The sequence below is a fragment of the Vipera berus genome (genome assembly GCF_964194415.1).
Source record: "Vipera berus genome assembly, chromosome: 15".
NCBI lineage: Eukaryota > Metazoa > Chordata > Lepidosauria > Squamata > Viperidae > Vipera > Vipera berus.
Genome location: NC_138218.1, coordinates 11,274,270 through 11,287,299, shown reverse-complemented (window position 1 = coordinate 11,287,299; position 13,030 = coordinate 11,274,270). Strand labels below are relative to the sequence as shown.

Genomic DNA, 13,030 nt, shown 5'->3' with positions numbered 1-13,030 from the left:
ATAAGTTGTAGGCATGAAAACTGACTGGGTGACTTTGGGACAATGGATCAGGAGGCAGTGAATTGTAGCACTGCCTTAGGCACGAAAGTCAGCTGGGTAACTCTGAGCCCATCATCAGGAGATGGAGAGTTCTAGTCCCTCCTTAGCCTGAAAATCAGCTGGGTGACCCAAGGCCCCTATCACTATTGGAAGTACCTTTGCTTTCTTTTGCCACAGTCATCCTATTAGGATTCGTATTTATTATTGCAATAATTATTATTATACTTCCAGTTGTTGCTAAGAAAGATGCAAGAAGGGGATTTTATGGGTGATCTTCACTTGCTTGGCCTAAATTTTAGATTGGATTTGCTAAAAAAACAAAACAAAACAAAACCTTTCTACCTTGAAGAACGCAAGAGATTTTTTTTTAATTAAATTCATTTGGTAGGTGGAAGCTAATTGCACCGAACAAACGAAGTTAATTAAAGTTAACTTTAATTCCTAAATAAGGCAGCCTTGATTCTTCTTCTTCTTCTTCTTCTTCTTCTTCTTCTTCTTCTTCTTCTTCTTCTTCTTCTTCTTCTTCTTTTTCTTCTTCTTCTCCTCCTCCTCCTCCTCCTCCTCCTCCTCCTCCTCCTCCTCCTCCTCCTCCTCTTCTTCTTCTTCTTCTTCTTCTTCTTTTAAATGGAATCAGAAGCATTTTGAACTCAGTCTGGTTATTGTTTTTCATTCGGTGTATTCCAAATGCATTTTTGTAAAAAATTCTGTGCTTCTACTGAAGACAAAAACCAGTGTATATACTTACAACACAAAACTAACTTCAAGCAAAACAAATCCGTTTCAAAGAAAACAAGATGTAAAACCAGCAGTGTGACTGAAAGAAGAAATGAAGGGAACATCTCTGCTAGTTCCTCTCTGTTTACAAATAAACAAACCGGTGAACAAGCTTTATAATTTTAAAAAGAAACTTTTTTGCAAGGAGTCCAGTACAGCTACAACTTTAAAGTTAACTTGACTGTTTGTTCCTTTTGGTTACAAGCTTCAATTTAAGTAAGGAAGTGTTAGAAAAATAGAAAATGAAGGGGGGAAAAGAAGTAGAATTCCCCACAGGACAGTCCACTACAGAGGGTTTTTTTATTGTTTATTTTTAAAAAAGATTCGTTAAATTAAAGAAGAAAAAAGAATTGCATGCATGCATAGAGCAGACTAGAACTCACTGTCTCCTAGCGACTGGCCCAAAGTTATCCATCTGGCTTTTAGGCCTAAAGTGGGACTAGAGCTCACCGTCTCCTGGTCTCTACTGCTGCCTTCACCACTAGACCAAACTGCCTCTCTCCAGATTTCCTCAGAACCCTTCAAACTCTTCCTTGGATAAGTAGAGATGCACCAAGAAGGGTTCTTTCATCTTTCATCTTCCAACGGAAGACTTGAAGAAAAGAATTTGGAAGCCATGTTAACCTACCCAAGTCCTAAACGGACCCTTCAACTATCAGCTCTCAGGATCAAAAATCCAAAATTAGATTCGGCAAGAAAATTGGCTTTGACAAGTTTCTGATATTCTGCATTTTATCAAGTCACGGACTGGCGATGAGCGAATTGCCAATCAGCCGGACACAAAAACCCACCACATTAATCTTGCATTAGCTACCAAAACGTTCCTCCTTTTCGAATTTAGCAACTTCAAGTCTTAAAAGAAAAGTATAATTGTCTCTGTTAAAAGGTGGGCTCTTCTCTGTCAAGCCTGTAGCTCGGAGGAAGAAGCTCTTATTAGAAAGAAATATCCCGGGACGTTTTTTACACGGTTTTCCTCCTTCTCTTCTCTTTTTCTTATCCCTTCCTTCCCTCATCTTTCCATTTCTCTTCCTTTTATCTTTTTCGTTTTCCTTTCTTCCTTCTCTGGTGTCCCTATTCCTCCCTCCCTCCCTCCCTCCCTCCCTCCCTCCCGCCTTTCATGATGGGCTGTCCATCTTTGCAGGTTGTGGGGCAGAGACTGGGGAGATGCCTTTCGTGAACAGCTGAATTTGTTTCTCTGCACATTGCTGAAGGTTGGGATAGATGATCCTTGGGATCCCTATGTCTTTAAGGTTCTGTTAGCCCCAGACCAGTTCAAGCCCCAGTTGCAGAAGTCAAATTGCAAAATGGCCATTACTGGACAGCAGTTTTTGCCATTTCTTTTTCATACAGCTCGAATCTGAATCGAATGAAACAATTCTGTGAGGTTTCACCCCTCCCCCTCGTCCTTTCCACACACACACCCAACCACTCCACAAACTCCAAAACACCGTGCCACCGGATGCTTCTCCCACCCCCTAGCCATACTTGCCATTAATGCAACCCTGGTTTCTCGAACATGTCACAAACAGCTGCGCCCAGGCAACCGACAGAGCCTCAAACCCCGAAATATCAAAAAACAGCCCTGAACCAAAAGCCAGGATGCTGGCTTCGTGCCATGTGGGAGCTCGACAAACCAGGACATTCCTCCACTGAATGATGATTGGAAGAGGGTAAAATAAGCGATGCCCCCAAAGATTTGGATTTAAATCACAATCCACCCAGCAGCTGTTCTGTGTCTGGTTAGCTCCTTCCAGCAAATTGCAAGGAAGCCAGTCAAATACCAAAGCGGCAGTTTTCGGCTGCTGCTATAGCAACAGAGTCGGCATTCCTAGAAAAGGGGGGGGTCTTCTCCACCAATGGAGCATCGCTGGCCTGGCTGCTCCATTTCTAACCGTGGTTTGATTCGAGGAAGCCCCAGCCCGCTCCGCCAATCAGACCCTCCTCCTGCCCTGCTTTGTGGAAAGAGCCATGCCAGTCTGCCCTCTCCTCCGGGCCGCAGGGGGTGGCAACGTTTAGGCAAGAGAGCAGAAGGGGCCGAAAGGATGCTGCATCCTTGTGGGCAACTTTGGGGCACTCCGCAAGTTGCAAGTCCACTGGCACTGGGGCCGCTGCTCAGGGCTCTGGAGGAACAAAGGTGCCCATGTTGGAGGCAGATCGCACGGACAGATACTCCTCGACTTACGACAACAACCGGGCCCCAATTTCCACAGCTGTTGATTAGTTTTGTCCTGTTATAGGATCTTTCTTCCCACCGTTGTTAAGCAAATCACTGCAGTTGTTAAGTTAGAAACGTGGTTGCTAAGTGAACCTGGCTTCCCCACCGATTTTGCAAAAGGGGATCACGTGACCCCGGGATGCTGAAACCGTCATAAATACACACCAGATGCCAAGAATCCTAGTTTTGATCCTGTGACCTTGGGAATGCCGCGACGGTTGCATGAAAAACACACATGAGTCACTTTTTCCAGTGCCGTCGTAACTTTGGATGGTCACTAAATGAACTGTTGTTTAGTTGAGGACTGCCTGTATGTTGAGTGACTGATTGTTCCCGCTGCTTCTGAGCAGGGGGAATAAAATCCGCTTCCTTGTTTTCTCCTGGAACTCAGCCTCACGCAGACACACAAAAGAGCTGATCTGAAATTAACTCCTGCCGCAAGAAACTGAAGCAAAAGTCCACCGAGCAATAACACAAGTGAGTTGCGGTACTCGATTCCTCTAAATGCAGAGGAAACAGTTCCCTATCCCCTTCCCCCCCCCCCCCCGTAGTGAACGTATAGATACATCCAGGGCACAAAATAATTAAGATCGTCTCTATCGATGGGAAGAGTTTCACAGTCCGCAGGCTGAGGTTTGACAGAGGAATATTCTATTTTTAAACTGAGTGGCTCAAACAGACCCTTAAATGGGCTACAGCATCACATCACTTAGTTAACACTCTCACACTTTTTTTTTTGGTGAATCTGCAATTGAAGAGGAGGTGGCTGTGCGCACGTTTTGGTTTCCTGCATGGAAGGAAGAAGCTGGAAATAAGGTGGACCTTATGACCGCCCAAAGAAAGCGAAGACGGATTGCTGCCTTAAGGGGTTCACAAGCACACAATTAGGGAGAGAGAGCTCGGAAAGGCAATCCACACCAGGAGGGGCCCTGGTGACTCTGAATAACACCCGATCATCCGTCTGGAAGATCACAAAAAATGTAGCGGAATCTATCTGGCGTCCCGAAAAGGGAGAATACAGATAGTCCTCGACTTGAGGACCGCGCCCAAAATTTCCGTTGCAATGCAAAGTAGTTGTTAAGTAAGTCACGCCCCATTTTACAACCGTTTTTGATATCAGTGTCTCACATCAAAAGATGACGAAGATCAGAGACAGAATCTACCCAAGACTCGCTTCACTGAAGATCAAGAGAGAGAGGAAAGTTTCTTCTCTAGAGACTGGGGGGGGGGTGTCAAATGGAGAAAGTGATAACGATTGCCCCCCACCCCAAAGCAAGTTTTCACAAGCAGTCCTGAGGTTTTAAAATCGGGGATGATCTCACCGCAGTTGGCACAGCTCAGCCTAAGAAATGTGCTGCTCTTTCCAAGCAGAACGGGTGAAATTGGCAATGCCAAGAAAAGGGGAAATGGACGCCAATGCCATCCCCAGCACCAGATTCGGAGAGGTTCATAAGAAGCTTTCAAGACCATCTTCTTGGGGGATTTTAAATCCTCGGTTCCCATAAATATGAGTTGCCTGTCCATTTCTGGCCTAATTGCATCGATGTTTTTAATTGAATGCTTTAAATCAGCCTATCAGCCAATCTGGCTGAAAAATCAAGCGTGCCTCTCTTGACATCCTCTTTGCTTAAGTGACAGAAATTCGTAGGTCGAGGACTGCCTGTTTGGCACTTAAATCCTTCATATTGGATGAAATAACATGCATTTCTTGAGCCTCCAGAAGCAATTGTTGTAATGTCTCTCTTCTCAACCACACAATTTCCTCTCTTCACCCCGGAAGTGTTTTCTTGTGCATCCCAGTTTGCTAGAACACAACAACCGGCATTTTATGATTCAGCCACATTTTTTCCCCACTGGGTCATAGATTGGCCATTTACTCAAAACTTCATCCGGTGTTCTAGAAACATCGCACATCAGGAGTGGAAATAAGTACCATCATAAACCTTCTGCAGACTAAACAAAAAACAAAAAAACAAACACACCTGACATTGGAATTGGCTGAAATGGAAGGTGCATTATTCTAATTTTGTTTCCACCAGCCGAATAAATCCGGAACCTCATTACATGGTGCTTTGAATGAAAAGGGACAATATGAAGAAAGAGGGGGTTTGAAAATAAGTCGCATGTGGGGTCCTTGCTGCCCTCTGAGATTGCAGGTTTTCTTGCAGACGTTTCATGACCCAACTAGGTAACATCATCAGTGGTAGAGGAGAATGGAGTTTATTCTCTGTTTATATATTAACAACTCCAAGCTAACAATAAACAACAGCCAAATCAAGGAATACCATGAGTCTTGACAGAGCATGAACTGAGGTGATTTGCTTAACAGCATTGGCAAAAATGGTTGTTAAAAAAAATCAGGTGTGAGTCCCCTTGTTTAGCAGAAATTTGGGTCACAATTGTGGTGGTTAGTCAAAGAATATGAATACCTAATCCCAACATGATCTGATTAAAAGGAATACAGTACGGAAGAATAAGCAGTGATAATAGAAACGATCTCATTAAACCAAAAGGATTCGGTCAAATTACTCACATATTTAAAATACCTTCTGCTGTTTCCATCCAACAAAACCGCTAACTCTAAGCACACTTGTGCACTTTTCTTCTTTAAAGAAAATTAAACGTCTAGGCAATATTCGAGTTAACAAACTTCCCCTTTAGAAGTCCATGAATGCACAGAAGTGGGTGAAGGGGGAAAAAAAGGGAAAATATTTGCAAAGAATGCTGAGGCGCCCAAAGCAGAAAAAGGCCGTTGTTTAGGCAAGCAAATGAATAATTTACTGGAACTTCACATCCATTAAATTCATTTTGTTTGCAGTCCTCCCTCCTGGAAGAGTTAGGTCATTGTATGCTTACTCCATAGCTGTAAGGACACAAATCTTTGTCAAGGAAGAATATTTCTCAGGAAATGTCAATTAGTTCTTTTGGGCAGAGATCAGCCTAAATCCAGCTGGCAGTAACAGAGCATTTTCTGGCTGGCCAACAGCTCGCTCTGGAAAAGACCAAAAGGAGGCTGTCACTGTTATTCCTCTTCCCAAACTCAACTCCCTTTCAGCACTGATGATGTTACCTAGTTGGGTCGTGAAATGTCTGCAAGGAAACCACCAAGCTCAGAGAACACCAAGGACCCCACAGTTTAATCCTGACCGACAAATATTCTTTTCGATCAGTGTCACAGATCTGTCAAACAAAAGCACAGGCTAACTGCAGATTAAGGTCAAACCCATGAAGGCTGGCCCACAGATGGTGTCTTTCCAGCATGTTACAGGGGGAAAAAAAATCAATAAATCAAGTTTGAATCATGAGTCATGCTGAATACTCATCTGCATTCAATCCTATATTATCCAAGTCTCCGTGAATATAATACAGGGGTCCCCAACCCCCAGGCCAGAGACCAGGACGGGCTGCGGAAGCAAGTAAAAACCCCATCCACACACATATGCAATTCAGGCACCATGCAAAACCACACACACCCAGTCCGTGGAAAAACCGCCCTCCATGTAACCGGTCCCCGGTGCCCAAAGGTGGGGTAGGGGAGAGACCCCATACCATTTCTGCAAAGGGGCTGTCCAGTCTCTTCTTCAAAGCCTCCAGTGATGGAGCACCCACAACTTCTGGAGGCTGTTCCACGGGTTGTTGTTGCTTTTCCTGCAAAGTGTTTTTTTTCCCTCCCTGTTGATATTTTCTGTCTATCACTTAACTGTAAATTAAGAAGATAAAGTGTGTGTGTGTGTGTGTGTTGGGGGGGGAAGTAGGTCTGCCACGCACAGGAAATACTGACGATGTGCTGCACAGAAAAAGAGACCACAAGGCAGAAGAAGGAGAATCTCATCTCAGACGGCTTCAAGGGTTTGCGGAAAGAGCCGCGGGTGGGAAGGACCCAGTTTTTAAATGATGCAGTTCCTCGTTTCCTTATTGTCTGCCTGCAGTCCTGAATTCCTCTTTATTTGCGCGAACCTTGGATCTTTCAAAGGGAAGCAGGCAGTCCCCCACTTACGACCAGCTGAAAGGTCGTGCCTGACCTGACTGCCACTGGGATTCTACAATGGGGCGGAGCTTGCAGACAAGCTCCTCCCCAAAGTCCCTCCCCAACCACGCCCCCTTGTCCCTCACAGAAGGGAACCCCCACTTTCAGAGTCAGGGGGCACTGAAGTTGGCTGATCCTGACCTTTCCCCCCAAATTAGGCACAATTTACGATCACAACAGAGCCCCAAATTTCTGTCGCTAAAGTGAGACAGTTGTTAAGTGAGTTTTGCCCCATTTTTTTGCCAACTTTAAACCCACAACTTTAAAAGCACTAACTCCCGCGAGCGTCCTACTAAAATATGCATCCATCCAGTTGGAATCGATTTGAAAACAAAAACAAAAAAAGCTGTGTTTTGGTTTAATTTTCACAAAGCCTCTCATATTTTCTTCCAGAGAGGATTTAGCACAGAAGCCTTCTTTGTTGCTCACATTCTTAAAGCAGAATCTCGAGCATAAATAGTGATCCAGAGTGCAAAGACAAGTATTTTCATTGCCGGGAGAAAATTTTATCAGGATATCTGCCCGAGACCATATGGGCTACTGTATTTTTAAAATTCTGCAACAGCATCTATTCTGACAAAACAGGAAGCACTTTGCAAACAGCATAAATTATTCAAATAAAATAAACTTTGCTTTTTTTAACGCTTTATTTTAAAAATTGCCACGTTTAATAAGTGGCATAAACAGATTTCCTCCTGCAGATCAACGTGACCAAGACATATGAAGTGTTCATTCTCAGCTCATCCAATGTCATCCGCGCATTTTTCAGATTTTTTTTCAAAGTCATGAGATCTAGAAACTTGGACTGCCTTCAGTGGAGGAGAGAAAGGGAACTTACTTTTTCCATGCTATGTTCCAGGAAGAGAAGGAAGGAAGGAAGGAAGGAAGGAAGGAAGGAAGGAAGGAAGGAGAGAGAGGAAGAGGAAAAAGAATAAGGAGAAAGAGGAAGAGAAGATAAAGGAGAAAAAGAAAAAGAAGAAAAGAAAAGAAAAAAGGAGGAAGAGGAGGAGACAGACAATGTGCAGGAAAGGAGGAGAAGGAAAAGATAAAAAAAGGATGTGGAGAAGGAAGAGAAAGAAGGAAGAGGAGAAAGAATTCTGCAATCCAAACCTCATTCCTGAACTCCTGTGCTCGTCATGGCAGTTCTGCAACATTTGCAAGGCTGTGGAACATGGGGATGCGGGAATGAGGGGTCCCTGCACCTGGTGCATGTTACCTAAAGGACACTGTATTGTTTATACATCCCGTCTCGTTCCTTTGTGTAGAATACTGAAAGTGGAGGAAGCACATTTTTGCCTCTGGGCTGCCTTCCTGTCCATTCTCTCTTCCTTTTGTTTCTCAATTTCTTCCTCTTCGCCTGGTTTATTTGCAGCCTCACTTCACTTACACACACACACACACAAACACAGACACACACAAGCCTACGCAGCTCCACATTTCACCCTCCTGCCCCCAGGACACCCAGGACCCTAAACACAAACCAACAACCTTCTCCTCCTCCTTATAAGAAAAGAGGTAAATCAATTCCCCTTGAGTGCAAAAAACAAAAAAAGAATAACAGAGCAACAAAGTTGGAAGGGGACCTTGGAGGTCTTCTAGTCCAACCCCCTGCTCAAGCAGGAGACCCTACACCATTCCAGGCAAATTTCTGTCAAATCTCTTCTTGGAAACCTCCAGGAGCGGAGAATCCACAACTTCTCTTGTTCTGCATAAAACAAGGACCAATAGTTGCATAAAAAGTGAAGGAGGTGCTAATGGAAAAATTGAAATGAGGGCCGAAAATCCATATACTACCTTTGCTTTCTACGATGCTAAATACAATTTAAGTGCTCTTGCCTTCTGCAGACGCTAAGCATTGTCACCTCTCAATTTCCTTCTTATTTTCCTTTATTTTTCCTTCTGTTCAATCGGGTCTGAATCTCAGAGACTGCCTGGACAAGCTCCTGCCTTTTTCTTGGCAAGATTTTGCAGAAGTGGTTTGCCATTGTCTCCTTCCTAGGGCAGAGAGAATGTGGCTGGCCTCAAGGTCCCCTGGCACAGCTTACATCCTGCCAGGATAGCTTTGACACAATCAGACAACAAGATTTGCCTATATCCCAGGTCCTTGGGAGGGACTTGATAGATGGACAAAATGGCAAAATCCAGACTGTTCAACTAACCGTGATAAAAAATATATTAGTCTTGTATATACTTCTGGTTGAGAAACACTGGGATAAATAAACTGGACAGAAACACAGCTTTGAACCCTGGAATGCACAGAAGACACAAAACTGCTCGACAAATTTCGGAGAAAGAAAAGGGATTTTTCAGAGGAAGTGGAGTCAGGAGGGTGGGTTAAAACACGTGTTGTGGCTTCTGCAAAATGCGGCACTCATGACAGTCGTAAGATATTGCCGTGCTATACATTTGACTCAAGAGTAAACATGACTTCATTGGATAACTTCTAGCTGGATCAGGATGCAACTCCAGGTATTCTGGCGCTAGTTTAGGATTCTGGGAATTAAAATCCTGCAAACACCAGGAATTTTGTCCCGTTGTTGTTGTGGCAAGAATATTTCATTATGCAGGCAGTCAATCAACCAGAACAGAGCTGGAAGGGACCTTGGAGGTCATCTAATCCAACCCCCTGGTCAAGCAGGAGACCTTATACTATTCCAGGCAAATTGGTTGTCCAATCTCTTCCTAAAAACCTCCAGGGATGGAGCACCCACAACTTCTGGAGGCCAGCTGTTCCACTGGTTAATTGTCTTCACCATTAGGAAGTTTCTCCTTAATTCCAGGTTGCTTCTCTCCTTGGTCAGTTTCCAACCGTTGTTTCTCCTCCTGCCCTCTGGTGCTTTGATGAATAAATTGACCCCCCCTCTTCTTTGTGGTGGCCCCATGTGAACATTTTGGGGCTCAATTTTGGAAATTTGGGAATCAATTGCGATAGCAAATCAAAGTCTACCTGTATATACAATTGCCTCAGCTAGCGAGATGGGCACCTTATAAATTTAAAAATACAATGAAGATGATAATACTGCTAAGCTGAATTAAAAAATAGCTCAAAATCTCCAAATGGGCTATGAGAAAACAAGGGTTGGCTTTGCTCTTGTATGAATTTGTCTAATTTAAAGGACGGTTGTTAAATGCAAGGGGATTTAATTTGAAAAGAATAGGGTTATTGATTACAAACCCACCCAAACACACTCATGGCTTTTGTGATTGATGGGTGAGGGGAAATATAATCACTGGCTAATAACTGTTTAGGGCCCAAAGCTTTGCCTGTTCAAATCCATATTTATGGATTTCGTGCTCATCACAAGACAATTGGATGTGAAGTTCGGTGTTTTTATCAGATACCAGTTTATGTTTCCAAGCAATCAATCAGTAGGGAAATAATCAATGGATTATCCGGATGGGCCAATTAATGGATTGAGCTATTAAGCAGCCAGACATTTGAATTGATGGGGAAAAGCTGAGCTGAAGGGGTAGATGGCAGATACAGTACAGGCAACCCTCAACACTTCATTTACTGACCGTTCAAAGTTACAAAGGCACTGGAAAAAGGGGACTTATGACCGTTTTTCACACTTATAACCGTTGCAGCATCCCCAAATTATAAATTGGGGACGACTCATTTAACAAGCCAACAGCAGTTGTAAGTAGAGGACTATCTCGATACTGCATTGGATGTCTCCGTCGGAATGATATTTGGCATCCAGTGCGACCGAACCATCTTCAGATGACCCACAAACCCAGCACGGGTCTCAAACTGGTCAGAACAGGGGATGGGACACCTTATGAAGCCCTAGAGCTGTAGGCTAGAGTAGGAAAAGAGAAAATACCCACGGAAAATAAACTAGCAAAACTTAATCTGACTCAAAGGCAAGCTTAGGCCAAGCAGGGCTAGGTCATTAAAGCAGGAGAAAGTTTACTTATGAACCCAGCCAACGGTGGCTTAAGAGTTAAAGCGCCGTTAAGCCAAGGGAGATTTTAACAAAAACAGAATAACAAGAGCTGGAAGCCAAGAGAGACTTTGATAGAAGCAGGTAACAGAGCTGAAAGGGACCTTGGAGGTCTTCCAGTCCAACCCCCCTTGCCCAAGCAGGAGACCCTATTTGTGAGAAAATCTGTACTGGCAGTTTGGAGCGAAGAGTCAACCTTTGCTTTTTGAGGGGCAAAGCAGAAGATAGCATAATAGAGTTGGAAGGGACCTTGGAGGTCTTCTAGTCCAACCCCCTGTTCAAGCAGGAGACCCTTTCCCATTCCAGGCAAACGGCTGTCCGGTCTCTTCTTAAAAGCCTCCAGTGATGGGAGTTTTGAGTTTTAAGCACTTCACGGCACCGAAGACGGATTCACCCCGTCTCTCTTCCAGTTGTACCAAATTAAAGATTCAGCTCAACGCCACCCGCCAGCGCTTCCAAACTAGCCAGAGGAAAGGCTGCCTTCCATAACCACAAATACACACACAGCAGCCACAAGTTGCTGAGCTCTGTCATTAGGACAAGAGCCTGGATGGTTTATTTCCAAGGGAGAGAGAGAGAGAGAGAGAGAGAGAGAGAGAGAGAGAGAGAGAGAGAGAGAGAGAAGAACTTTTGACTTCCCCGCTGGGAGTCAAGGTGGGTGGTGAAAGGACGTTAGTGATCCAAAGGCTGGTCTGAGTTACTCCAGGGCCCGCTCCTTCTGCCCTGAGGGAGACAGAAGGTGCATTGGTGGATCATGTCCCTGGACACTGCAACCGTCATAAATATGAAGCGGTGGCTGAGCTTTTGAACTTCAGTCACATAACCGCGGGGACGCAACCAAGGCTAAAACTGAAAAAGAGTCATAAGTCCCCTTTTTCGGTGCTGTTGTAACTTTGAACGGTCACGAAGCAAACTGCCGTAAGTCAAGGACTTATCTCTACTGTCCGTCTTAGTTTGAGTAGCTAGCTTAGAGTTCACCCTCTCACAGACCGTCCACTCCATGCCTCAGTTGCCTGAGCAACCAACAGACGTAGCATCATCCAGCCTTTCGCTTCTCTCATTGAGCAAATGCCACAGGATCTCCTTCAAAGAGACCATCATCTTCCTAATTAGCTGTTTACTCAAAAGCCGAGCTTGTCGGCCTCCTGCAAGGCAACTCTCTGAACCAGCCCTGGTCCGACGTGTTTGCGCAACAATCCGGCAATTCTCCGATTCTTTCAGTGTCTGAAACAGCCTGACGTTCTGCAAGACCGGCCTCTTGATTATTTGGGGTTGCAGGCTACCCCCACGCCTCTAAGCTGGAAATGCACCACCCGCGTTGTAGACTGTGCCTGTCTTCAACTGAAAGTTGGTTGGCTCTGGTCAAGGAATTCTGGACTTCTCCAAAGCTCAGGACAGGAACCTGGAGTCTCTTTTCACGTTTGGACGGCAGCCAGAGCGAGGGTTCGGTTTCAAAATCCTTTGCTGCTTTTCACAATGCCAAAGGAAATCCTTGGGCTCACTTTTCCCAAACAATAGCAAGAGTAGCAATTTCTCCCTTGCTCCACAGTGTCTGACAAGGAAAAGTAATACGGCAGCGTCACAGTCTTAAAAGTCACGTCTCTCCAAAGGACTTATAAAAGTCAACAAGGGGGTGGGGGGAAAGCATCTGATGATGGCAATGAAACGTCTGCAAGAAAACAACCCAGCTCAGAGTTACTGTATATAAACAGGGAGGGAGTCACATTCATTAGCCCTGAGGATGTTACCTAGCTGGGTCAAGAAACGTCTGCAAGGAAGCAGCCAAGCTCAGACTCCACAAGTCCTCCTCCACAAACTCCACTCCCTCCCAGTACTGATGAGGGTACCTAGCTGGGTAATGAAACGTCTGCCAGAAAACTAGCAAATTCAGAGCTGCTGCATATACACAGGGGAAAAGGCACACCTGCTAGCATTGATGGTGTTCCCTAGCTGGGTCATGAAATGGCAGAAAGGAAACCACCAAGATCAGAGCTGCTGCTGCATATAAATGGGGAGCAAACCCCACAC

General features: G+C 44.7%; 1 protein-coding gene across 1 annotated transcript in view; it reads right to left on the bottom strand.

The window, feature by feature from the left end:
- The window catches only part of FNBP1 (formin binding protein 1), a 49,566-nt gene that overhangs the window by 33,842 nt on the left and 2,694 nt on the right, over positions 1-13,030 (bottom strand). The window lies entirely within an intron of this gene.